Source organism: Cupressus sempervirens, chromosome 4 (assembly GCF_028749045.1).
Source record: "Cupressus sempervirens isolate cs-2001-9-10 chromosome 4, ASM2874904v1, whole genome shotgun sequence".
In the NCBI taxonomy this organism is placed as follows: domain Eukaryota; kingdom Viridiplantae; phylum Streptophyta; class Pinopsida; order Cupressales; family Cupressaceae; genus Cupressus; species Cupressus sempervirens.
The window spans coordinates 554,625,311-554,653,109 of NC_143121.1; the positions used below are offsets into that span (position 1 = coordinate 554,625,311).

At 33.2% G+C, this 27,799-nt stretch overlaps 1 pseudogene; it reads right to left on the minus strand.

Annotated features, from left to right (window-relative positions):
- Positions 1-4,394: 4,394 nt before the first annotated feature.
- On the minus strand, positions 4,395-27,420 carry LOC149562392 (methylesterase 1-like; annotated as a pseudogene).
- Positions 27,421-27,799: the final 379 nt, after the last annotated feature.

The window sequence follows — 27,799 nt, forward strand, 5'->3', positions numbered from 1 at the left end:
TAGGGGGACCAAGAGCCTACCTTCCTCAAGATGCAAGATCAGTGTTGGCAAGACTAGTTTGATGTCGGATTTGGATCATAATTATCCTTCAGGATTATGTGGATTTCTGGATGAGATATTCTAGGTAGGGAAATTACAATGATGACATTAAAAATGAAAGATTGGAAAGATAAACTTATCATGCTTTGATGGATCTAAGCATACATAAGCACAGGCATGGGTTCAGAAGTTCAATACATACTTTGAGCTCAACCCCATGCCTAAAGAAGAGGCAATCAAGTTTGTGATACTTCACTTGGAAGGAATCACTCTTGAATGATGGCACCATGGGATGGTAACCCTCGGTCATGATCGAGTTACTTCATATGACGACTTCATAGAGAGACTTATTGACCCCTTTGAAGCAAAAGATCCATAGCTCAACTTCAAGGAGTCGGTACAACTAAAGAAAACTGGATTAGTGGAGAGCTACATCACATAATTTTAAAGGCTATCAAGTATTAGTGATAGACATTTCAAAGAGAAGACTTATTGTCTTATTCATGAATGGATTGACCAAACCCTTAAAGGATTGGGTGAAGGTTAACCCCAACACACTTGTGGCAACAATCAAGAAGGGATGAGATATGACAACATCCACTTCATTTTCTAGAAGTCATTCACATGCCAAACTACCCCTCACTCTGAAGGAGAAAGACAATAAGCCCCCTCCAAAGAAGTAGTTAATGGATAAAGACACGAGCTAATAGTTGAGGAAGATATGTTTTAATTGTAAGGAGTCATGGGAATGGTGACACTTGTGCTTAGGAAAGGGGAAAGTCCATTACATTGAAGTGGTACTAGACAACAAAGAGGATGAGGAACTAGAAATCGAAGAAGATGATCAACAAGATTCCAAAGAGGTTAACATGAACCGTATAAAGAGGATTTTTTTAGTGATACGACAAGGAGGCACCATCACTCTTGCTAGCATTCTAAGGTGTAATATTTTTCAAGTATGCGACACTCTCAGGGACAATGGATCATAGTCATGCTTGACATTGGGGCCACACTTAATTTCATTAATTCATCACTTGTACAATGAAGAGGTTTGGCTACGAAGGCACATGCAAGATTCCAAGTCAATTTAGTAGGAGGAAACCTTCTATCATGTACTCATCTAGTTGCACAACTAAGCATTACCATGGGAAACCATACGATGACAAGAGACCTTTTTGGTAGATCTAGATGACATGGAAGTATAATCAACATCTAGTGGATTGAAACTTTAGATGAGGATAGTCAAAGCTTCAAAAAAGTAAAGCTTTAATTTGAAGTAGAGGGAAAGAAGGTTTTCCTAAGGGGAATGTCAAATGGAGGACCAAAGGAAATCTCAGCACAATGGATGGAAGCTATTTTTCAACATGACGACATTGTTTAGGAAACACATTATTTGATCTCAATAGAATTGATGAAGGGGTAATAGACTAACTACCAAGATGATGAGCTTCGACAAGTGTTGGATAAGAACATTGTAGTCTTTGCTGACATCCCTCCTGGCATACCTACACATAGAGGCTTTGAGCACACTGTTTGGTTTGAGGAAGGATCCAAACCCGTCATTACTACAACCTACCACCATCCTAAAAGGTTTAAGGATGAGATAGAAAAAATGATCCAAGAACTCATAGGAAAAGGATGGAATTAGGCTAGTTCCAACCCTTTTGCATCATCATTAGTTTTGGTTAAGAAGAAGGATGGAACCCTCTAGATGTGTGTTGACTACTGTGCACCGAATAAACAAACCTTAAAAATAGGTACCTCGTTCCTAGGCCTGATGAATTATTGGATGAGTTACACAATGTAGTCTATTTATCCAAAATAGGTCTTCGTTTTGGTTACCATTAGATTCACATGAGGGAGGAAGATGTGGATAAGACTACCTTTCATTGTCATTATGGTCATTAGGAGTTCTTGATCATGCCATTTGGTTTGACCAATGCTCTAGCCACTTTTTGATCATGCATTAACCAAATCTTTAACAAATAATTATGGAAGTTCCTATTGGTGTTTTTTGATGATATACTTATTTATACAAAGACATGGGAGGAACATCTGAGACATATGGATGAAGTACTCAAGACATGGAATCACAATCATTATTTTCCAAAAGATCCAAATGTAAATTTGGAATGAAAGAGATATTGTATCTAGGACACATCATCACTTCTTGAGGGGTGCAAGTGTACTAGGAGAAGGTTCAAGCCATCTTGGATTTTTACCACCTAGGAGTCTCTCTGATCTGCATGGATTCTTTGGATTGCATCATTATTACAAAAGGTTCATTAATGGTTTCTCACAACTTAGTGCACTACTAATATATCTAACAAAAAAAGGATATTTCCATTAAGATGAGAAGGCACAACACATCTTCAACAAGTTGAAGGACGTTGTGAGTTCATGTTTAGTACTAGAACTACCTAACTTCAATTAACGCTTCATCTTGGAATGTGATGCATTGGAAGAAGGTATTGGGGTAGTGTTGATGTAGGATTATCACCCCATTTCTTTTGAGAGTCGAAAGCTATTAGGAGAAGTGTGACCATACTCCATCTATGACAAAGAGATGATCACCATCATGCACACACTTACAAAGCTTTGGCAATATCTCATTGGAGAAAAATTTCTTGTACAAATAGATCACAATAGCTTGAGGTATTTCTTGGAGTAGAGATATTTGAAGGAGCAACAAAAAAAGTGGGTGAGAAAAATCCAAGAATTTCACTTTGACATTGAGTATGTGAAGGGAAAAAATAATATAGTGGTTGATGCTCTGTCAAGAAGGCTTGCAATATGTTCTTTTCATAAGATTTTAGTAGATTGGAAGGAACACCTATTGGTTGAATACTTGAAGACAACATTTGCATGTCACTTGATAAATGGTCAAGTACAAGATGATAGGTATAAGGTGGTAGACAACATTATCTACTACAAGGGTAGGTTCATACTGGTCCTCGAGTCCAAAATGAAGGAGAGAATTATAAAGGAGATGCATGACTCACCTTTGGTTAGACACCTTGGATTCATTAAGATCTACAAGAAGATCTAAGAACAATTTGCATGGAAAGGTCTCAAGAATGATATCTTGCACTATGTACGAGAATGTTCTACATGCTAACAAAACAAATTTGAGAACATTCTATTAGTAGAACTTCTTCAACCATTACTAATCCTTGGTCAGAAGTGGGAAAGCATCTCGATGGATTTCATCAATGGGCTAACCAAAGTTCAGAGGAAGAATTGTATTTTTGTCATGGTTGATTGTTTGACCAAGTATGCTCATTTCTTTTCCATCTCCACTGGATAACACACATCTAAAGTGGTGGAGTTATTCTTCTATGAGGTCTTTCATTTACATGGTCTATCACAAAATATGGTAACCGACCAACACCACCATTTTCTTATTAATTTTTGGATGGAGTTATTTAGGCTGGAAGGTACAAAGTTATCACCAAGTATGAGATACCATCCATAGTCATATGGGAAAATAGATATTGCAAACAAATAATTGGACCTAGGTATCTAATGAACTATGTTTTGGCACAACAAATGGCATGGGTTTGTTGGCTACATTCGGGTGAGCATTTTTAAAATAATACCTATCGTGTTTCCATATGCACACTGATGCATTATAGGTCAATTTTTGATCTTTTATTTTGACCAAGCCCTTAATTAGCTTGTTGAACAATTTTTTTCATTTTTATGTCCAAGTTGGTCAAAATTTTAATCAAATTAGGTTTTCCCAATTTGCTCAAAATTTCAACCAAATCAGGTTCATAATTAAAGAAAAGAAAAAAAGTTCTATCACTTTCTTATTTGGTCGGAGGAGGTTGGATGCAGTTTTCATGTGCGGGAGCCATTTGAGGTAAGAGCATGCAACATTTTGTATCAATCCATTTTCATTTAGGTTTTGTTTCAAAATCTGCTCATCAATACTACAAATCATTTTTTTTCTTGTTTCAATGCATGACTGTGACAGTCTTGTCCTTGGAGTCTTAATCACTAAACATCATGGGGTTCGCCTTAATGCATATTATCAATTCTTGAGTCTATATGTGCCTTTGTGTTGATTCTAGTAATGCTCTACCCTAGTTTTGTATGTCATATTGATATTCTGATAAAGAATGAAGATTGGAGGACGTTCTATTAATGTATGCAATTTACTTGAATAGATTAATCAGACTCAAAAATTAATACAAGGTTTTAGCAAACATCTATATAGTATATTGTGAATTGTAAGTTTTTTTTCAACTTTTGAAGGCTTGTGATTGTCCGCTTTATCAAGGAGGACCAAAATTAGAAAATGATAATGTTTTAAACTACTTCGTGCTATATCATTTATGTAAGTGACATAATCAAAAGATGTCAATCTCTATAAGTCTAAACAAAGGAATGAGTGAATATTTTAACTCCCTAACTTTTTTTTGAGCATTACTTTCTTCTTTAATTACCTCAGTTGGGCTATTTTGGTACAACAGTTTCCTTGAGAAAGTAGGGCCAATCTTCAATGATACTGGGAGACTATTTTCTCCCATTATAAATTATGTCTCCCCATGATTCAATTCTTGCCTGTAGCTCATTTATCATAGCAATAGTAGAGCTCCATGATTGCCCTTCTTTCTACTGAAGTTGTGGAGAAAATGGAATGGATAAATGTAAATTGAAGTTGGATTGATTTTTTTACAAATGCATATAAAGATTGAATTTTAGAAGGAAAGTAGAGTCATTTTTCTTTTATAATTTTAATTAATGTTAGGGGATTTTAGACATATGATTTAAAACTTAAATTAATTAAATTTAATATATAGGGAGATCTTTTTTAAGGTGCGTATTAGATCTTAGCACAACAGAAAAATTGATCCAACTGCATACATATTCTAGAACCCAAATAATAAAATAATAAAACTCACTCAACCCATGCTAAGTGACTCACCTCAAGATCTTACACAAAAATAATGTAGACTAGGAAAAATAATCATGGATAGCTTTCATTTCAGCATTCAAGTTCTCAAGATTGGTCAACACCCTCACTTGCGGACCTCTCATGTCAAGCACTTTTTGTATTATTTCAATACCATGTTCTTGCTTATGAGCTAATAGTTCTTGATGTACATTTTCTTGTAAAACATTAATATTTTTGAACAATTCAATGATAGGCATAAATCTTCTCACAAATACAATGACTCTGATCTTCTCTGGGAACTTCTCCATTATTAAGCTCAAAGTCATGCCTCCAACACTATGACCCACCAATATTGCCTGCACCCAACAAACTAAAACTAGATGGAAGTAAATCATATCATTTATTGAGAGGAAAAAAAAAGAAGTGGTTTAGAAATCATACTTTTTGGTAGGGAGGAAGAGAATTGAACAACTCAATAAGTGGCTGATTTATGTCAAACCATTTTAAAATTTGATGGGCATCCATTGGTTAAATTCCATAGGAGGCAAGACCTATTACAGTTACATCATGGGCTACCTTTCTTAGCAGAGGGAGAAGTTTGTACCGACACCAAGCTCTATGACATCCTCCATGAACCAACACAAAGTGTGTGTTTTCCCTTGCCACTGCCTTTGCCTCCAACACTAATTTTCTTTAATGAATTGAATCTTTCACGAGAGTGGGTTATAATCAAAGGGAGAAAAAATAAAATAGATATATGACATCATGCCTTTCATGTCAATAGAAGAAAAAGATGAAACACATCCATTTCTCGAGTAAGTCAAAGAAAGTAGAAAGTAAAGGTTATTTGCATCACAACTTGATTGAAAACAATGACAACTAAAATGTGTCATCATTTTTGAAAAGAGAGAACATTAAAGGGAAAGGGAACAAATACAGTGGGTATATTACAATATTTCATATGAATTGAAGAAAAAGTCTTAGATGATGAGATATATCTAGATCACATGATCAAGTAAATCCAGAAATAAAATATAATCTGCATACATGACTTATTATGGATACATCACATCATCTCACATTTCTTCATATTGAACATAGAAATTACATTCAAAACTAACAACTTCAATGTTGTTTGAAATAACCGTCTACTACCAACATGTGTCATCAATAGTTGATTATAAGAAAAGATGAACACATATAATAGATATATCATATCATATGACATGAATTAAAGGAAACAAAAACTTGACTGATGAAACATATCTATATGACATTATCAAGTGAATTAAACAAGTCATAGATTACTAGCGTTACAATTTGATTCCAAAATCATCGTGGCAGCTATATCAATCAAATTGATAAGAAATTTTAAACTATAATTATGTATTTTCTTTTAAATACCACAATAAAATTAATAAGGAATTATTCCAATGTGATATTTTCATGAACATTATCCCTCTTCAAAGATTCTATTATAAACCAATATGTTGATGGCAACTTCAAATTCATCTTCATTGATTTTGAAAATCCATAAACTCTTTATAAGCCAAAACAATAGCTCTATATAAGTAAGAACTTAAAGTACATGAAATTAGCTATGGATACCCTTTCCAAATAACATGTTCATATATTCTTTCAATCTTTTTCTATTCCTTTTACATATTTTGATATACTTTTTCATGATCTAGAGTGGTATAAATGTTGTTATTCAAATATATATAATTTTTTGTTAAAGATTAAATTAAATTAGTTATGATAAATCATTTAAACTCTTTTTCATATATTATTGAGATGCTTGTCAAAGATAAGGAAGGATAGAGTAGTTTAGTCTTAAATTAGTTATGATAAATCATTTTAACTCTTCCCAAATGAGTTTATCATCCTTGGCCACCAAATAAACTGTGTGGGCTCTTCCATATCTCTCCTAGCTAAACACCAAGTCTTATTGGATTAGAGAAGACTTCTTCATAAGAAATTTCACTAGCTCAATATCCTACATTTTCATTCAAATTTTCTCTTTTCCTCCTTAGAATAAGGTTCTGAATTGGGATAACTCACTAATCACCATGGTAAAAATGGATGTTTATTTCATTATTTTTGAGCAGAGATTACAAAATATCTTTGTATACAATAATAAATGAGGAAAGCCCTTTTTCACACATTCTTTGGATGTTTGTTTCATTATTTTTGAGCAAAGATTACAAAATATTCTTTACATACAATTATAGATGAGGAAAGACCATTTTCACACATTCTTCACTCTATCTGATAAAATTTTACTAAATCATAAAAGATATTGGAAGTACTAGGCAGTATAAAATATACTTAACAAACTTATCAAGAAACATGGTTATATAGAACAAAAAATTATGTCTTATTGTACATACACGTCTCATCTACCTGCCTAAACAAAGTCCTTAAATGTCAGATGTGTATTTAACCAAGTCAAGGGTCATAATAAAGTGGGCAGTTGAATACCCTCTGATGCTCTGTAAAAACAATTATGCCAAAATAAAACAACACATAAAGACAAAGAACGACCATGAAAACCTCTACAAACACCAAAGAAATCTATTACTTTGTTTATATATCATTGGTTATCTACTTATCTAGTTGTTGTGGTGGTGAGAACATCAAACCAAGGACTTGATTGAGAAAAGTCTCAAATAAACCTCTAAACTACTTTCAAATTTCCTTCTTCAATTTCTATTAAGAACCATAGAGTATCTAATTTCAATTAAAAAAAATGATCTTGATCATATCTATATTTGAATTGTATATCTACATAACCATGAAATATGAAATGAAAATTCTAAGGATGCTAACAATGTAACACCTTTTACCACCACCCATTGATATTGAGAATTCCAATGTAAAAGTGTCATAGTCCACCTCATCATATGTTTCAAAACCTGGTTAGGAAGAAACCAACCCTTCATATACCATTTAATCTAAGTTCCATCACATTTGGTTCCATAAATATTTACATGATTATACTTTATATGTGTGTGTGTGTGTGTGTGTGTGCGCGCGCGCGTATGCGCGCGCACACTTGTGTGTGATTGCGTGGATGTCTGTGTGGTATTATATAATGAAAAAATCCTTACTCACATGAAAATACTAGGTCAAAATTATGGTAGACAAAAGATATTAGGAAAGATGATTTGGGGAGGAATGTGCAAATTGGTTGGCCTAATCTCGTGAGCATGATTTTTGTGTGTATTTGAAAATCTTGTATAATGTTGTAATATTTTATTATTTTATATTATATACAAGATATTAATAATTCTTGTATGTTTACATTTTCTATATTTATAGCCAAAATATTTTCTTGTGAAGAAAGATTACACCTTTCCATATGAACCTAGAACAAAATAATGAGACAATTGCTAGATTGTGGTCTCAATTCTGGAGAAAAGTTGATAAATTTAATTGTCCTTGCAAAAAGTGTAAGGGCTTAAAGAATTGAATAATTCTAATCACAATAGCCCAAAGTCATTGTAGGAAACATGGTCACATTGAAGAGGTGCATACTCTTCGTCAATTGGTGAATGTGGATTTTCAACTGGAGGAACATGGAGGTGTGAATATCCAAGCTGAGGATAATGCTCCAATGGAAGAAGATGATCTTGTGGAAGAGAACACAATTGAAGATGATAGTATTGACATAGCTAATAATGTGATAGAGGACATGATTGAAGAAGATGGTAATGGCACAGTTGATCAAGATGATCATGATGATGGTAGTAGCACATATGATAATGATGATGAAGATGGTCTTGATATACCTATACTTCAAAAGGCATACAAGCCCCTATACCAAGTCTCCTAAACAACTCTTCTCTCTATTGTCATGTTGTTGGTGAACTTGAAGTTTATGAATGGTTTATCCAATGTAGCAATGTCACGTATGCTAAGGTATACCATTTTTGTCATCTTTAATATTAGCATACCAATACTATTCATAATATTAACAATTCATATTTGTTATTGCAGGTTGATAGGTGAGTTTTTGCTACCACCATCAAACATTTTACCTCGTTCATATTGAGAATTATCTACCATTATGGATCAAATTAGAATGAAGTATTAGAAAATACATGCATGTCCCAATGATCACATTCTATATCATACACAACATGAATTTACAATAGAATGCCCTAATTGTCATATTAGTAGATATTAGTAAGATCAAATAAAAAAAAAGGTGCCTCACAAGGTTCTTCAATACATTCCCATTATTCCACATCTTGAATGATTATTTAGGTTTACTAGCATGGCACAATTTATGGATTACCATGCACACAATAGAAGTCAAGATGATATTATGTGAATTCATGGAGATGGTTCTATTGGAATACTTTAGAATAACTAAGAGGGGGGAGGGGTGGATTAGCTATTTAAGGTCTAGATGTATAAATAAAACTTTTCACAGCTTAGTGAACCCATAAAACCTTCATCATTATGCATGCATCCATAATATTATGCAACCACTTAAAACTTGTAGGTTACTATCAAATCAATTTGCAGACATGCAAACATGAAACATAACAAATTCAGCAACACATTTGACACAATTATTTACATGGAAACCCAATTTGAGAAAAACCACCAGTAACATGCTACCCTTTTTCACTCTTCTAAAGTGATGCCCTATGAAAGGCCAACCTTGTTAAAGGTTACAATACATACTATTAAATGTGACCCTGTCAAAGGATTTCAATCACCCTATTAGAAGTGAGCCTTGTTAGAGGACTTTAGACCATTCACTTGGAATGTCACCTAGTTAAATGATTTACAAATGATTGTTAGGTCAACCTTAATCCAAAGGAGTTACCCTAGACTAATACAATTATTAAAGAGTAACAATAAGACTTGATCTGATAACAACTTACAACTCCATTTGTAGATTACACATGTCTATTTCAGTCCTCCATTCTACTTGGCCTGAACACATTTTAGCTTTGATAGCTTGTCAAGCATTCACACCCTTAAGCCTTCTTACTTAACATGCCAATGCAAAATCTTCTCTTAGGTTACTAGATGAAGCATAAACCCTTGACTCATTGTCTTCCTTAGGTTCTCACACATGACAATCCTTGCTTTTGACCAATCATTCCTATAAGTAGGAAATTAAAAAAAATTTGCCGCTCATTCTCCATCATCCAATTTAGGGTTAGGACATATTAGGTAGGATTCAATGAATTCTACCCCATATTTAATATCTCTTCTAGAAACTTATCCTTCAATCCATTTTGAATTTTCCTCAAAATGGTTTACCTTGAATTCTATGCCACTAGCTCATCAATCTTATCTTCCAACTAGTTCACACAATTCAAGAAAACAAACTTGTTAGCTTAGATCCATCGAATTCATGATCTTTCAAATAATGCAACCACTTGACATTAATATGCTTTTGATGCTTGACACATACTGCATTCCTAAACATCCTCTGTAAAATCACTCAGCACAAACCAAAGTTGACTGGTGCTCGACATCAACTAAACTTTACTCAGTATCCACTATTTTTCTTGACATACACTAGAATAGACTTTTACTTGGCTTCAATTGATTTTTTTCTCAGCTTGCACTAACTTTTCTCGATACCTACTGTCCAATCGATCAAGCTTGACAAATAAACTTTGTTTAACTTGTTCTTCTATACTTGCTTAGTGTAACCAACCTTTGTAACCTTAGTAGATTATCAATACATCATGTTATCATTGTCTTAGCTGATTTTTGTACTTTTTTACATATCATAACTCAGCCTTTCCTTTAGGTGCTATTGTTACATCTTTTGATCAAATCCTCTTCATTAATCAAATAAGTGATAGTACTTAAATCTTGTAAGAAATTGTCTTACCAAAAAATAGTAGGTTTGACATTAGTGACAAAAAAATGATTGAAACATATTGATTACACTTGTATCAATTTTTCTCAACAGTCTCCTTCAATAATCTCCCTCTTTGGCATTGATGTAAAACCAAATTGATCAACCAAACTGACTAGGTTAAAATGGTAAGACCAACAAAATACCAAAAATAAAATTATTCCTTGTATTGAAATCTCTCCCTCTAGCAACAACTTTCATCTTTTGAATAGGTTACAAAACTCCTTTGTGTCATTCTTATGATTCTCTCTGAATTATCTATCGCCCTCTTAGTTGTATACTAGGTAGATTTCTTTCCCTGTATTTTCTATCTCCCTCTTAGCTATATATGCCTTCCTCCAGAATCAATTTAACTCTTGTGTTTCTCCTTATCAATAACCATCTCCCTATTTCTTATATTTCCCTTGATCTAAATAACTATCTCCTTCTTTGACAATAATGTCAATGACTTGTCATCTTCACATGTAGATACAAAATTCTTCAATTTTTTCCTTTTCCACCTTGCTTGTGACTGATTTGCAGTGTCAGCTCTTTGATTACTTTACGTGGCTCCTAAAGTAAGATCCACTACATCAATTTGTAACATATAAATATCAACTTGTTTGATGCAGGATGCTCCTTTTGTTACTTAGATAGCCTTTGATAGGGGTATCACCCTTAGTTTACCACTTAGATACTCATGAGCATCCTTAGGTAATTCTTTTGTGAAGATATCGACAATTTGTTCTTTTTTGTTAATATATTCCATCTTCATCTCTTTATCTTGAACTAATTCTCTCAAGTAATGATACTTGATTGCAATGTGCTTAGTCTTTGTGTGCATCACTAGATTCTTTGATATGTTTATAGCACTTGTATTATCACAATAAAGTGTCATTGGTTCTATGATCTCTTCCTTCATACCTTTGAGTGGTTGTTTGATCCATACAATGTTTGTACAATTTATAGTAGCAACAACATATTCATGTTCAACAATAGATTGTGAAGTACAATTTTGTTTCTTGCTAGTCCATATAACCAACCTCTTGGCTAAGAAAAATTCTTCTCCACTGGTGCTCTTTCTATCATCAATTTTTCCAGCCCAATCATTATCAGCAGAGGATCTTAATTCAAATTTCTCAGTTTTCTTATAGTATAGACCATACTCCTCTTTTCCTTTTAGATATCTCATTATTCTCTTTACAGTCATCAAATGATTCTCCATGGGATTAGTAGAGAATCTTGCAACTACCTCTACACATAAAAAAAAATCATGTCTATTATGTACTACATATTATAATTTTTCAATCATAGACATGTACAATGCATGATTCACCTCAATTGAATCATCATTCTTTGACAATTTGTGTCATGTCACACTAGGTGTACTTATTGGTTTGGAATCCTCCAATCCAAAAGTTTTCAATATTTCCTTAACATATTTTGACTGAGTGATGTATATACCATATTTTTATTTGATATACTTGCAAATCCACAAAGAACTTGATCTCTCCAAACATAGATATCTCAAATTATTGCTTTATTTCATTTGCAAAAGCCTTACATACAACATCTTGACCTCCAAATATGATATCATCAACAAAAGTTTCAGATAAAAAAATACCTTTGCTTTTTATGTCTTCATGTACATATTTCTATTATCATCAATCTTTTCAAATCCAATCTTCACAAGATAATTATGAAGTCTCTCATACCATACTCTTGGTGCTTGGTTCAAACCATATAGATCTTTGTATAATCTACATACCATGTTCTTATTGTTAACATCAATGAATCCTTCTGGTTGTTCTATGTAAACTTCTTTCTCTAATATGCCATTCATAAATGCATATTTAACATCCATTTAATAAACTTTGAAACCTTTGTATGCAGAATAAGCAAGAAAAGTTTTTACTCCTTCCAATCTAGCAACATGAGAAAATTTTCTTTCCATGGTCAATTCCTTCTTCTTGTGCATATCCTTTGCAAACTAATCTTTCCTTGTTCCTTGTGACTTCACCATTTTCATCTAGCTTGTTTTTGAATACCCACTTGGTGCCAATCACATTTTTGTCTTTTGGTCTATGAACTAGAGTCCATGTTTTGGTTTTCTTAATTTGTTCAATCTCTTCTTCCACGGCTTCACTCTAGTCCATATCTTCTAAGGAAACTCTCACCAATTTAGATTCTTTCATGCTCAAAAAACATGTTTCATTTCTCAATTTGTTTCTTGTCATAGGTCTTGCATATTTATTTCCAATGATTTGTACAATAGGATGATGTCTTTTGACATATTTGGACAATCTTGGTTCAACTCTAGTTTTTTCATTTGGTCTTTCAACTTTAAAGTCACTATGTACATCTTTGTCAGGTAGGTCAACATCTCTACTAATCTCATAATCAGAATGAGCTTCAACTTCATTTTGTAACTTGGCATCTGAATATAGCTCAGTTCCTGAATGCAACTTGACATTCATAGTATGTGACTCGACAGTCGCTAAAACTTGTTGTTGATTTGTAGCTTGATTTGTAGAATCTTCTTCAATAGAAATACTTTCATAAAAGTATACAAATGATTTGTATTCTTCAAATTCTTTCATAGGTTCAACCTCATCTACTTATGTACATTCATCAAAATTTACATTTGCACTTTCCACAACTTTGTTTGTGTTAGTATTTAAACACTTATAAGCTTTACTTCTTGTGGAATATCTTAGGAATATACCTTCTTCACTTTTTGCATCTAGTTTACCATTCTTGAAGTCTTTGAGAATATAGCATTTTTTTCCAAATACCTTAAAACATTTTACATATCTATACCATAGTTCAAAAGGCATTGAATGAGTACCTTTCTTGACTTGTACATGATTCAAGGTATAGATAGCTATACTTACAGCTTCTCTCCAGTATTTCAAAGCAAAATTTTTCTCCATCGTGAGTGTCCTAGCATAATCCATTATAGATTTGTTCCTCCTTTTAGTAGTTCCATTTTGTGGAGGAGTTCTAGGGGTAGATGTTTGTCTTTTGATTCCCCTGTCATTATAGAATATCTCAAACTCATGTGATGTAAATTATCCTCCTTTGTTAGATCTCAAACATTTTAGACTTTTACCTATTTCCTTCTCAACTCTTGCTAAGTACCACTTAAACATTTGGAAAGTATCATATTTTTATTTTAGAAACATAACTGTCATCATTCTAGAATAATTATCAATAAACAACATAATGTACTTATCTCCATTATAGTTTTGCACTTCAATTGGTCCACACAAGTCAGTATGAACAATCTCTAGTATTACTTTAGGGGTATGAGTTTTACTCTTAAAACTTGACTTTGTCATTTTGCCTAACTGACATTGTTTGCAACTTATATTATTAGGGTTCTTCAACTTATGCAAACCTCTAACTTTTCTTATGTTACTGATACTAACCAAGTTATCAAAATTAACATGACATAACATTTTGTGCCATAGCCATACATCATTAAATTTTACAACTAGACAAGTACCTCTATGTCAAGGTAGAATAGATTACTCTTAGTCTGATCACCTTTCCAATCAATTTTCCATTTGTGTCATATTTTAGAAATCTTTTTTTTCAAACTCAACCTTGCATCTTGAGTTATTCAGTTTTGACACACTCAACAAATTATAGTTAAGTCCTTCAACATAGTAAACATTGTCACATAAAATCTTATTTGTGATTTTGATAGAACCTTTACCTTTTATCAAACATGGTGCATCATTACCAAATCTTACACTATTTCCATCATAACAATTCAAGGTAATGACCTTACTTTTGTCTCCAGTCATGTGATTTGAACACTCACTGTCAATGATCCATTTGTCATTCTTGGTCACACAAGTCACAAGTGCAATTGCCTCATCTTCATTAGATTCATCCTTCATTGCAACATAGACCACTTCATCATCATGTTTATCAGATTCATCTTTTGTTTCCTCCTTAGCAATGTAACAAGACTTCTTGCCTTTATCTTTGTAGTCCTTGTTGTCTTCATCTCTTCTACTTTTGTACTTGTCACCACCTCTGTAGTTCTTCTTCTCTAGACATCTAGTAGCAATATGACTGACCTTATTGTAATTGAAACAAATGATAGGTAATTTACCTTTGAACTTGCCTTTACCTCTATAAAATCTTATTGCTAGTAGTGCTTCAAGTTGTTCTACATCCTCCTTATCTTTATCACTACCACTAGGCACATACTTTATCTTTTTATTCTTCTTCTTCTCATCAGCTTCCTTCAATGACAACTTAGCTTTGAAAGTAGATTCAACATTTTCAAGTTTGTAATTATCAAAGGTAGATAGCTCAAAATTAGTGAGCCTACCTACCATACCTTCAAGTGATAGATTACTCCTTGGTATACATCTCATTTCTTGAATTGTAGAAACTCTAATAACATATATAGGTAACAATGTTCTTAAAACTTTGCTTAGAATAATATCATCATCTATTGTGCCAGTAGCTCCTCTTATTGCATTAACAACTTCTTTTATCATTGTGACATATTAAGCAATATTTTCACCTTCTTCCATTCTCATATCATCAAACTTACCTCTGAGACTTTCAACTTTGGCTCTTAGAACATTAGTGTCTCCTCCATAGATGGTGGTTAAAGCATCCCACATTTTCTTTGCATTTTCGAGACTTTTGATATCATCAAATTCAGCATAGCTTAGGGAAGAGACAATCTCCAACATTGCCTTGTTGTGTTCTTTGTTCTTTTTCATATCCTTGACAGTTGGGGCAATAATAGGATCAACATGCTTAATAGTAATGGTAGATTGTGCATGATCTCCAAGTCCTCCAAGGTGTAGCTTCATCAAACTTTGTCATGCAGGAAAGTTATCTCTATTAAGCTTGGGTACTTCTCTTTTTGAAATCTTGATCTTTGTGCTTCTAGTACCTTCAAACTAGTCCGCTTAAGTAGACGACTCTAATACCAATTGTTGGAATATTTTAGAATAACTGAGAGGGTGGGTGAATTAGTTACCTAAGGTCTAGATGTATAAAAAAACTTTTCATAGCTTAGTGAACCCATAAAACATTCATCATTATGTATGCATCCATAATATTATGCAACCACTTAAAACTTGTAGGTTACTATCAAATCAATTTGCAGAAATGTAAACATGAAACATAATAGATTTAGCAACACACTTGACACAATGATTTATGTGGAAACCCAATTTGGAAAAAACCACTAGTAACATGCGCCCTTTTTCTATCTTCTGAAGTGATGCTTTGTGAAAGGCCAACCCTGTTAAAGGTTACAATACACACCGTTAGATGTGACCCTATTGAAAGATTTGACTCACCCTATTAGAAGTGAGCCTTGTTAGAGGACTTTAGACCATTCACTTGGAATGTCATCGGTTAAAGGATTTACAAATGATAGTTAGGTCAACCTTAATCCAAATGATTTACCGTATACTGATACAATTATTAGAGAGTAATAGTAAGTCTTGATCTGATAACAACTTACAACTCCATTTGCAGATTATAGATCTTTGTTTTAGTCCTCCATTCTATTTTCCCTTCACACATTTCATCTCTAATAGCTTGTTCACCTTTTAAGCATTCATACCCTTAAGCCTTCTTTCTTAACATGCCAATGCAGACTCTTCTTTTAGGTCACTTGATGAAGCAAAACCCTTGACTCCTTGTCTTCCTTAGGTTCTCACACATGAAACTTCTTACTTCTAACCAACCATTCCTATAAGTAGGAAATTAAGATATTTTTGATGCTCATTCTCCATCATCCAATTTAGGGTTATGATAGATTAGATAGGATTCAATGAATCTACCCAATATTTCATATCTCTTTTAGAAACTTCTCCTTCAATCCACTTTGAATTTTCCTCAAAATGATTTACCTTGAATTTGGTGCCACTAGCTCATCAATCTTATCTTCCACCTAGTTTACACAATCCAAGAAAACAAACTTGTTGGCTTAGATCCATCAAATCATGATCTTTGAAATAATGTAACCACTCAGAATTAACTTGCTTGATGCTCGACCCATACTATGTTTCTTGACATCCTTTATAAAATCACTCAGTATAAATTAAAGTTTATAGGTGTTAGACATCAACTTAACTTTACTCAACATCAACTATTTTTCTTGGCATACAGTAGAATAGAATTTTACTTAGCTCCAACTAATTTTCTACTTGGCTTGCATTGACTTTTCTCAGCATCTAGTATTGACTCGGTCAAGCTTGACAAACAAGAATTGTTTAACTTGTTCTTCTATACTTTCTTAGTGTAACTAGCCTTTGTAACCTTAAGTAGATTATCAATACATCATGTTATCACTGTCTTAGTTGATTCTTGCACTTCTTTACATATCATAACTCAACCTTTCCTCTAGGTGCTATTGTTCCATCTTTTGATCAAATCCTCTTCATCAATCAAATAAGTGATAGTACTTAAATCTTGTAAGTAGTTGTCTTACTAGAAAATAGCAGGTTTTATATCAATGACAAAATAATGATTGAAACATATTGATCACACTTGTATCAATTTGTTCTCAATAGTCTCCTTCTTCAATAGGTTATGCATTTAAAGACATACAAAAACATGGCCACACTTTAAAGAAGAACCTCATAATCTCAACCTTTTATTGGCAGTGGATGGTGTCAATCCATTTGGAGATATAAGATCTATTTACTCAGTGTGTCCTATTTTTGTTATTAAAAATAACATTCCTCCTTGGATGTCCATAAAGAGGGATCACATAATGTTGTCAATGATTGTACGAGATATTTTTTTCATTTAATAGTTATCTAAATTAATTTATAAATAATGTATCAAAATGATTATAATAATTATGTAATGTTTGTGTTCATTCAATTACTAGGTAAGTACTAAGTTAAACGTATGAACATGTATATTATGGAATGAGGTCACTATGTATGACATAGCTAGACCAATAGGACAAAGACAATTTCAATTCTATGCAATGCTTGCATAGACAATACATGATGCCCCTAAGCTAACTCATTTTTCTAGTATGTTATATTGTTAACATCACATATTTTTGGTATGTTATAGTGCTTACACATTATTGTTGTATGTTTAAGTTGCACATGATAATTGTACATGATCTTTTAGGTCTTCAAACAAAGAGAAAATTTGCATGTTCAATTTGTGGTCTTAAGATAAAATCTCGTCATTCAAGAAGTTTACAAAAGTAAGTATTTTAAAAATATATTTTTGATGGGAAAGAGGAGATGACATCAAGGACACAAAGAATGACACCTCATCTATGGAAGTTGGAATACAACCGACTAAATCACCGAGATAATGTTTATTTGATATTTTTTTTTAAAAATTTATATTTTGATATTTTTCTTTATTTAGTAATGATGCAATTGATGCTCATGAAGGTTTTCAAGGCATTAATGACCAACTTTCGAGAAGAATAAAAAGTTATCCTACTCAATTTAGTAGGTTACCATACTACAAGGATCTCTCAATCGTGTATTTTTTTGATGCTATGCATATTGAAAAGAATGTAACAAAGAAACCATGTAAATGATTGGATGAAAGGTGTGACAAAGAAAAAATTTTCAAAACTTGTAATGACATTCATGAATCCAATCATGCACTGAAAAATTTCATTGAATCAAATAGCAATGGAGACCACATAAATATGAGTGCCCTTCTTTGGTTATTAATGGAGAAAAAATGTGATGCATTAAAATAAATCATTAAAAAGAAATTTTTTTCCATAGGATTTGCTACAAATATAAGTAGTCTTGTATCAAAGAAAGGTGATTTTGGGCTAGAGTTGAAAATACATGACTTGCATACCTTCATCAAGGTAAGTCATGTTCTCTATTTACAATATATTTGTAAAATTGCATGCACTTTTTATTGTATTATTTCATAATATATTGAAAAGATCATTTTTTAATGATTGTAGTACATTCTACCTCTATCCTTTCCACATGAGTTTGACAACAATATTAAACAAGTTATATATCATCTTGAAAAATACATGAGGTTACAAGTGTTATTTCTTAGATTTTTTGTACATATATTATATTTATGACTTGTTTTACTTTTTATGTAATTTATTATATATATTTTTATCTAAAATCTTGTTTATATTTTCTTGCATGTTGAATATCTGTTACGTGGTTGTCACCTAAAGAAATTGATAAAAAAAGATATAAAATATTGGAAGAGAAAAAATCCATAGCTTATGTGTGAAATGCAAAAGTGTCTACCTTCAACTTTTTTAATGCTAAAGAACACTACCTTATACATCAAGTTGAAGAGATTGAATTGTGTGGAACTATACAAACTAGGTCAATGTGGATAGTTGAGATGCACTTAAAATTTATGAAGGGCTTGGTTCGACAAAGAGCATATCCTAAGGGTTCTATGGTAAAGGGATATATGGTATACCAAACCATGGTGTACATTAGTGAATATCTTTCCACGTTTATATCAAAGATCCATGTAGAGCGCATTTGGGATCCCAACTCCATTAACAAATTTGAAAGGGAGTACTTGATGTGGAAAGGTAGATTGAGGAAAGCAAGAGGTAATCATAAGATCTTATTGTAGTTAGTTAATTCTTATCCCTCATCAATATAAGTTGTTTCTAGCTAGTCTAGTTTTTTCTTTTATAGTTGCTCATGAGTGGGATGAACTATATTTGTATATTACAAACAATCTTGATTAGATGATGGTATGGATTCAACAATCTCAAGAAAATGGTCACGCATTAACATGAGACAATGTCGCATCATTGGTTAAAGAAGCTCATTGTAATGGAGATCCCAATGTTTTGCCAACTTGATCTAGCATATGGCTTAAGAGATGGAAAGATACATATAAGGTTATTAATCATGATCCATAATTTTAATATCAACTCCCAAATTCATGCAATAATCTTAATATGTTTGAATAATTACAGACCAAACACTACAAAGCTATGCACTACCATGACCATAAATTTTGCATAAAAAAGTTAGATGAAACAAAAAAACTTGTGATTATGGGATAAGTGCAATATTCAAGGTCACCAATATTTCATCTAAAAATGACATACATCCTCAACTATCTGAAAATTGATACTATGAAATTTTGGATGATATACTTGAGTGCGACTTTAATTTATTCAAAGTAATTTTATTTGTCATCAAATGGTATAGTCTACAACTAAATCAACATGATCCTAATAGGACTGCTATTAGACATGATAGTGGATTTACAATGATTAATACAAGGTCATTTGAGCCAGTTGGAGATGAGCCCTATGTTCTTCCAAGCCAATGTAAGAAAGTGTTTTACTTTGGCATTTCACATAAACTGAGATGCTCATTTGTTGTTAGACATGATCCAAGAGGAAAGTCAATAAAGTATAATGTGATGGAAGAAGAAGATAATGAAGAATCAGAAGATGAAGTAAATGATGATCATGAACAATTGTTACATAATGAAGAAGAAGAAGAAGAAGAAGAAGAAGATTCTGGTGATGATGATGATGATCACGGTGATGAAGATGGTGATGATCAAGGTGATGATGGTCATGATAATGATCATGAAGATAATGATGGCGATGATGAAGATGGTGGTGGTGACGACGATGATCAAAGTGATAAGTACGATGATGGTGATGATGATGATGACATGGATGAAGATGATGATCAATGACATGATCAATGAAACACATGTCAAGGTATGATCAATGCCAAGTATGATGGAGTGGTTTATTCATAGAAATTTGGTTGACTTGTATGCTTTTATAATTAAGTTATTATGTGTTGAACTCTACTATCATGGAGTATATACAATGATTTTTCATAGCTATCACACATAAAGTAAAGGTAAAGAATTAAAAAGTATACAATGATTTCGATGAATGCATCATGTAATTTTTGTCTTCTAGGTAATTTGTAGCAAAAATATCATGTAATTTTTGGCTAACTTAAGATAGATGATTTACGTATGCAAGCTATTTAATGCCTTTGACCAGAATCATGCACAGTGACATGGATCAACAAGTATAAGTCAATAGGCCCTATGGATACAAATTTTTATTTTCATATCATATCTTTACCGTCAACATCAAATTCAGGCCTAGTACGTCTCTCATTTTATGGATTGCAAGTATCACCAAATAGGAACTTGTTTGAACTGTCTTCCTCGAGTGAATAAAATGTAGGAATAGAAGACAAAAGTGAGACATCTAGTAGGTCTAAAATAGAGAGATCAACTAGAGGTAAAAAGATTAGAAGAAAATCCAATAAACAAATGCAATTTTTTCTTGTTGAGGAGGGGTCATGTTCTTATGATAGTAAGAGAGAAGGTGATAGGAAGGTTCCCTTAAGGTACACACATCTTCAAAAAGAATGGGTACCCAAGGAACTACCTCCAGTTAAAACTAATTTTTCTACTAACGAAATGATATATCACATAGATCTATCTTCATTACATGGTTTGAGCCTATTTTCCATGGATGACATAAGGGTCAGTTATAATAAAGTTGTTGAATTGATGGAGTATGAAGGACTTTGTTACAATCACAAAAATTGGATGTGGATTGTGCAATATTAAAAGAGTATGCATAGGTATGCATTTTCACGAAATTATATACAATGCAAAAAAAATGATCAAAGTAAAATGCTCGCTACGTATATTGATCGAAGGCCAAAAGCAATAGGGAATATTATAGGATTTATAAATAATTCTCGACTCATGTCAACTAATAAGTGGCCAAATTTTATATTCAAGGCCTACAAGGGAAATCATATTTTTGTATGTGTGATAAAATCAATAAGTGCAGTGGAAGAGCTTCTAATAGATTTCAATTTGAATTGTGTAGATACAACAAAATTTACTATCATGGGACTGGTTAGTACAACATTTAAACTCATTGCCTCCAATTAATATTGACTCCAATAGACAATCTAATATTTTATTAATATATTTTTTTTCTAAGTCTATTACTTTCATTTCATTGCTGATTGCTAAGAATTATTAATCTTTTCACATAGCGAGATGGATCCACTAGAAGAAACATGCAAGGATGTTCCTCGAAAATCTTCTTCAACAAAGGTGAACCTTCATTATTGTAATTGTACAAATTATATAGAAATAAATGTCATATTATTATGTTCTTTTCCTTATGGCTTTGGAGTTATTTTGATGGAATTTTATTGATATTGATGTCACAACTTGATACTTATTGATAGGGAAACGCAAAAATGAGAGCAGATCAAATGTGATCTAAAATTAAGGCATCATTTTTAGATAACATCGCATGTAGTGCTAACCCCATCTTCATGGCTAGTCAGATAATAAAAATATATAGTAATGAAATTCTTAACCTTGTCCTCGAACAAAACAAAACTGAGGAGACAGAGGCATTCAAAGATTAATTGATATGTAGATTCAATTCTTTGAAGGTAAGCAGTAATTAATCTTAAGAAATAATAAAATTCCAATAGATTTTTATATTTAATATTATCTTATGGATGATGATTTAAAATATTATGTGTTCTTCTTACAAGATTTTGTGACACCTGTGAGACCTCATGGTTAATATGGTGAGGTTGTAGTGCACAACCTTAATGTAAAACCTTTAACCATTCATTTAACCTTTGGGATGCTTTTAGCTAGTATCCCATTTGATCTTTATCCATTGCAAATGTCTTTGCTAATAATGTATTTATTGAAAATGTATAAAATAATGAATGTACATACTCAACATGTAGGCACAAGGTAGGAAAGAATGAGTGTTTTAAAGAAGTTTCTCAACATATTATTCTAAATTACTAATTTAGAGAACTATTACGAGTTTAAAAGTTCTAAATCACTGATTTACCCCTCCCGTCTCTCATTATGCTCTTTGGATTTAGGTTACTAGTGTAGGAGCACCTAGGTAGGGTGTTACAAACTATGGTAGTCATTGCACCAAAAGATCAACCTATTAATGCCCAATACAACCACTAGACTTATAAAACATAGGAGGTACTTACGCCTTGTCACAAATCTCAAAGAAAAATACTGGTAGCTTTTCCTACAATCCCCCCCCCCCCCCCCAACATTACCCAAGGAGATTTGAACCTATGACCAAGTTCTGATACCACTTTTTACAAGCTAGGGTTTTTGTTGCACAAAAAGATCGACTTGTTAATGCTTGATACAACCCCTAAACTTATAAAACATAGGAGGTGGTTAAGCCATGTCATAAATCTTAAAGGGGAACATTGGCAGTTAGTCCAACATAGGGCTCATGGTAAACCTAGGGTGTTGGAATTAAAATAGGAAAGATATACTTCTAAAGGGGTGGGGGGTGAATTAGTGCTTGAAACTTTGACCCTTAAAAATGTTCACCACATATCCATCTCAAATATTCAATAAGTAAATTGAAATACCATGTAAAGCATGCAAACAAGTAAGCATTCATACATATATGACACCACATATGATTACCCATAAACCCTCCAGTGAGAAGATAAAACTAGGGTGGGGATGACACCCACAAATCTTCACTACTATAATGATAAAGTGTATCCAATGAAGGTTACAATGTCTGATCATGAACCATGATCTACCCTATGAAAGGTCAACCCTGTTAAAGGATTACAAAGACTGTTAAGTCTCACCCTATTAAAGGATTTCAACACCTTGTTAAAAGTGTGCCTTGTTAAAGGACTTCAACTCACAATTAAGTAAGCACCTTGTTAGAGGATTTCAATACAGCCTGTTAGGACTTCTCTATTAAGAGATTTAATCGATTCATTTGTTAAAATGTCTCAGCATTGATCCTATAGTTTAGAACTTTGTTGCTTGATGATAGTCACCTATAAACTGATGTATACTTGATCCTTCTTGATCAAATGTCTCTCTGTTGTTCACTATTTTCTTCCTCTTTTCTCCTTTAATTGATTCTACAATGCAATTCAAATCATAGTACCTTGGTCACCATAAATCTCCTAGTTTGTGCATGTAAAAATCTCCTTGATCATTCATTAATTCCCTTCATGCTCATAGAAAATTTAAGGTTTTTCCTCCTTAAGAAGACCTAGGTGACTTAGGGTTAGGAATGAATCAACAACTTTGATTCACCCATATTGCCACATAAACCTTCACTTTATCTAATTGGATACATGTAATGCATAGAGATTCCAACTTAAGATTCATCCTTATCACAAAAATATCTTAATGCAATCTATAAGTTGGCTCAAAAATGGTCTACATAGTAGTTTGTGCCAATACAAACAACTATGACAAAACTGTATTACTCAGCATCTGAAGTCCCTGGTGCTTGACACATACTAACTTTAATACCGATACTCGACATCTAAATGGCTCAGCATGCACTGCTTGCTTAGTTCCTAAATCACTCAGCATATACTATTTTGTTGGCACTTGAGTGACTTGGCACTCATTGTTGACTCGGCATGCTCTAACTTATACATGTTGTGCTCGGTATATACTACTTTTTTGGCATGAACTAAGTAAATGAATTAAGTGTATAGACACTCACTTGCCAAAACCAATCCGAGATCAACAATCTCCCCCTTTGACATGAGTGTCAAAAACACTTGGTCATGTATTAATACTTATTCTTACAAGCATAACATAAACTCTTATTTGACTTCTATAAAAAAATTAAAATAGAAAAATTTTGCAACAACTTATACCTCAAAAATATTATAACTCCCCCTGAGATATTTGATCTTTTATGTTCTGTCTTATAACAAAATCTCAATCTTACTCCTATTGAGTAGATTTGCCTCACCTGATACTTTTTTTCTTGCTCTCTCTTCCTCCTTTACTCTTGCTCTCCCATGTTTTCTCCCCCATGTTCTTACTCTTCTTACTTCCCCATGCTCTTACTTCCCCCTTTTGACACTAATGTCAATGGGTCATACACTGATAGTGTATTTTTCCAAAAATGATTTATGGACCTCAAGAATAATCTTAAAAGTGGCATCCTAGTTGTCACAAGCTACCTCCAAAGACTTAATTTGGATGGCTAGCTCAGCAACAAGATGTACTAGGCCATCTAATGTAGAAAGATTGGGGTCTTTCTTCATAATAGTTTCTACATAGCCTAATTCCATGTGTAAAATCTCCATGTGAGAGTCAATTTAGTTTGGATGCTTATCAGTTTGGCCCTTATGTTGGCTTCATCTACAGATAGTATTGCTAACTAAATATGGGTTTGCAATAGGGTCTTGAAGTGTTTCTCACTTTGAGCTGGAGTCATGGGCAATTTAGCTCTGGATAACTGCATTTGACTTTCCAAGCTCAGGATCTGATTACTTATTTCTTGGGTGAAGAGACTAGGATTACATATTTTGTTGTATGGAGAGAAAATATTCTCTAGTGCCTACTTTACACTTGCTATCTTAGTTGCCAATGTAATTTGTATAAGTGCTATATCACTGGATATCTTCTCAATCACTTTATGTTGAAACTTCTTCTCAAACCATTCTAATAATTTTGCAATAGTTTCAAGGTTTGCATCACTTACCTTTTCCACTATGTTAGTCAATTGTTTAATAAGTGGCTTTATTTCATCTAGAGTAGGCAAACTAAATGCATCCAAGAAGATGTCTTTGATATCAAGCAAAGCTTGCTTCTGCCTATGCTCCCTTCTGAGTAGTTCTTGATGTTTCTTTCTTGCTAGGGCTTCTTGAAGTATACCCATCTGCTAATTGTTATTGTTGCAAGATCAAACTTGGGAAATATAATTTCTTCATCTAGGCTAACATCTCCATAGGTTATTACCTCCTTTGCCTTGGATGAACTTGGACATGACACTGAGAATTGAAAAGGTGTTGCATCTGTGCTCGGCCTCTAAAGAGTTTGACTAGAAGGAGTGTTAGATTCTGGTCAAGTTACCCATGCTTGTATTGTTGTTATCTTCTTCGGCTTGGGTGTCAACTCAGTCTCTTTAGGCTTGTCCTTTTCTACCTCATTGCTTTGAATTGCACCTTGAACTTGTGTTGGAGGTGTAGATGAATCTATTTGACTTGTTTGACCCTGTGTTTCATTAGTGACTCCAACTACCTCAACCTTTTTTGTTGCAACTTCTAATACATTTTTTTAACATTGTACACTAGTGACTTGAGGAGTGATTGCAGGTGGTTCTTGTGTTTTCACCTCCTCCCTTGTAGCTTTAGTCACTAATTTTTGAAGTTCATCTACACTTACCAATATAGGGTTGTTACAAAATTTGGCTTGTACTATAGATTGATCAAGTATCTTTTCAAGTTGTCCTCTATTAGGGGATTGATGTTCTGAATAGTGGGATCAGAAAAATCCTTTACTATGATAGTTTTAGTACTTACACTTATTAGTTGTGGAGGGTTGACACTCATCATTTGTATATCTTGTACACTTTGTTCTTGTTGCTACTCTTCCTCAGTTGTTTCTTGGTGATCTTTATTCATATTAGTGCCTCCCTCAACTTTGCCTTCATTATTGTCATCATCTTCATCATCTTTGAGCTCAATAGGTTCTTGTTCTCCTACTTTGACTATGGCTAGCCCATATGTGATTTTCCACATTTGTGTGGTCCTCTTTACAACATCTTTTATATTGTTCTATAATATGTTGAATGCTCTATATTTAGGAACAAATCTAACATCATATTTCTTTATGGCTTTAGCTATCTGCGCCTTGCTAAGTTCTGACATAAATTGAGTGAGGGCTATTTCTCTAATTTGCCTTTCTATATCTAAAAAATAGTGCCATTTTTGCTCAACTCTTTCATATAGGCTTTTAGGTATGGAGTTGGAAATCTCTAGAGGAGCCTTCTTGAAAGTAGCCATCATGGCATATATTGCCTCCTCCACTTAATTCTTTTCAAAAATTTCAAGATTTTCAAAATTCATGTGAGAGAAACCTGATAAATTTGCATTATTTCTAACATTCTCACATAAGTTGTCTAGATCTAAGGATGGATTATGACTCACCACATGGAATTGGATATTGTCATAAGATTTAGTTCTTTCCTCATCAATTTCAGCCTAAGCAATTTATTTTCTCCTTGGTCTTTTTCTATGCTCCACCTTCCTGCTCCATAGGCTTGGCTTTCTCTCTAGTCTTTTGTGTAATGACATGTGTACTAGCCCTACTGGTAGGTACTATTGGTTTGGGCTAGCTTGGTTCAACAACTTTCTTAGGTCTTGTCACTACTTGTGCCTTAGCCTTTATCTTCTTTTGATCAGTAGGAATAGGTACTTCCTTGGCTTCTTCTTCCTTGACACCTTTTGCAATCTCTATTTCTTCCTCTTTTTGATCCTCACCTTATCCTTGTATCAATGCAAGTGGTGATTGAATTTGAGTGTCTTCTTCCTCTTCATCCTCTTTCTCTTCCTCTTCCTCCTTGACACCTTCACAAATTTTTTCTTTTAGTTTCTTTACCAGTGTATCCTTCTTTTTTTATGACAGAGGTAGTCTTCAAGTCCATAGTAATCTTTGATTTTGCCATCTCATAGATACCAAAAGCTTTAGCATCTTTGTCTACTTCTTCTCCAAGTAATGTTGTGATTGTTGCAGAGGCCTCATCATGATGAAGGGTGTTTGCCTTAATACCATAAACCATAATAGAAAATAAAGAAACAACAAAAAATGTGAGAACAAAATATGGACTTCTTATTTGTGCCACGAATGTGGATTTATAGAATTCACAAGTACAATATGCTAACCCACATGGGCAGCTTCATCACAATAATCTACAAGACAAGCTATGAACTATCACCCAGAGTTGTCCCAGACAATGTTCGGGCCTTTCTCAAATAGGCAATTTTATGCCACTCAAGAAGGTTCTTGACAATGAAACTTAATATCAAGGGATGACAGACCCTAACAATACATATAGAGTTGGCCAAATACATCTTTGACATTTATTTTAGGAATTTTGGGTAGCCCAACTTTGGAAGGCCATAACTCTTGAATTGTTGCTTTGATTGGCTATTATAACC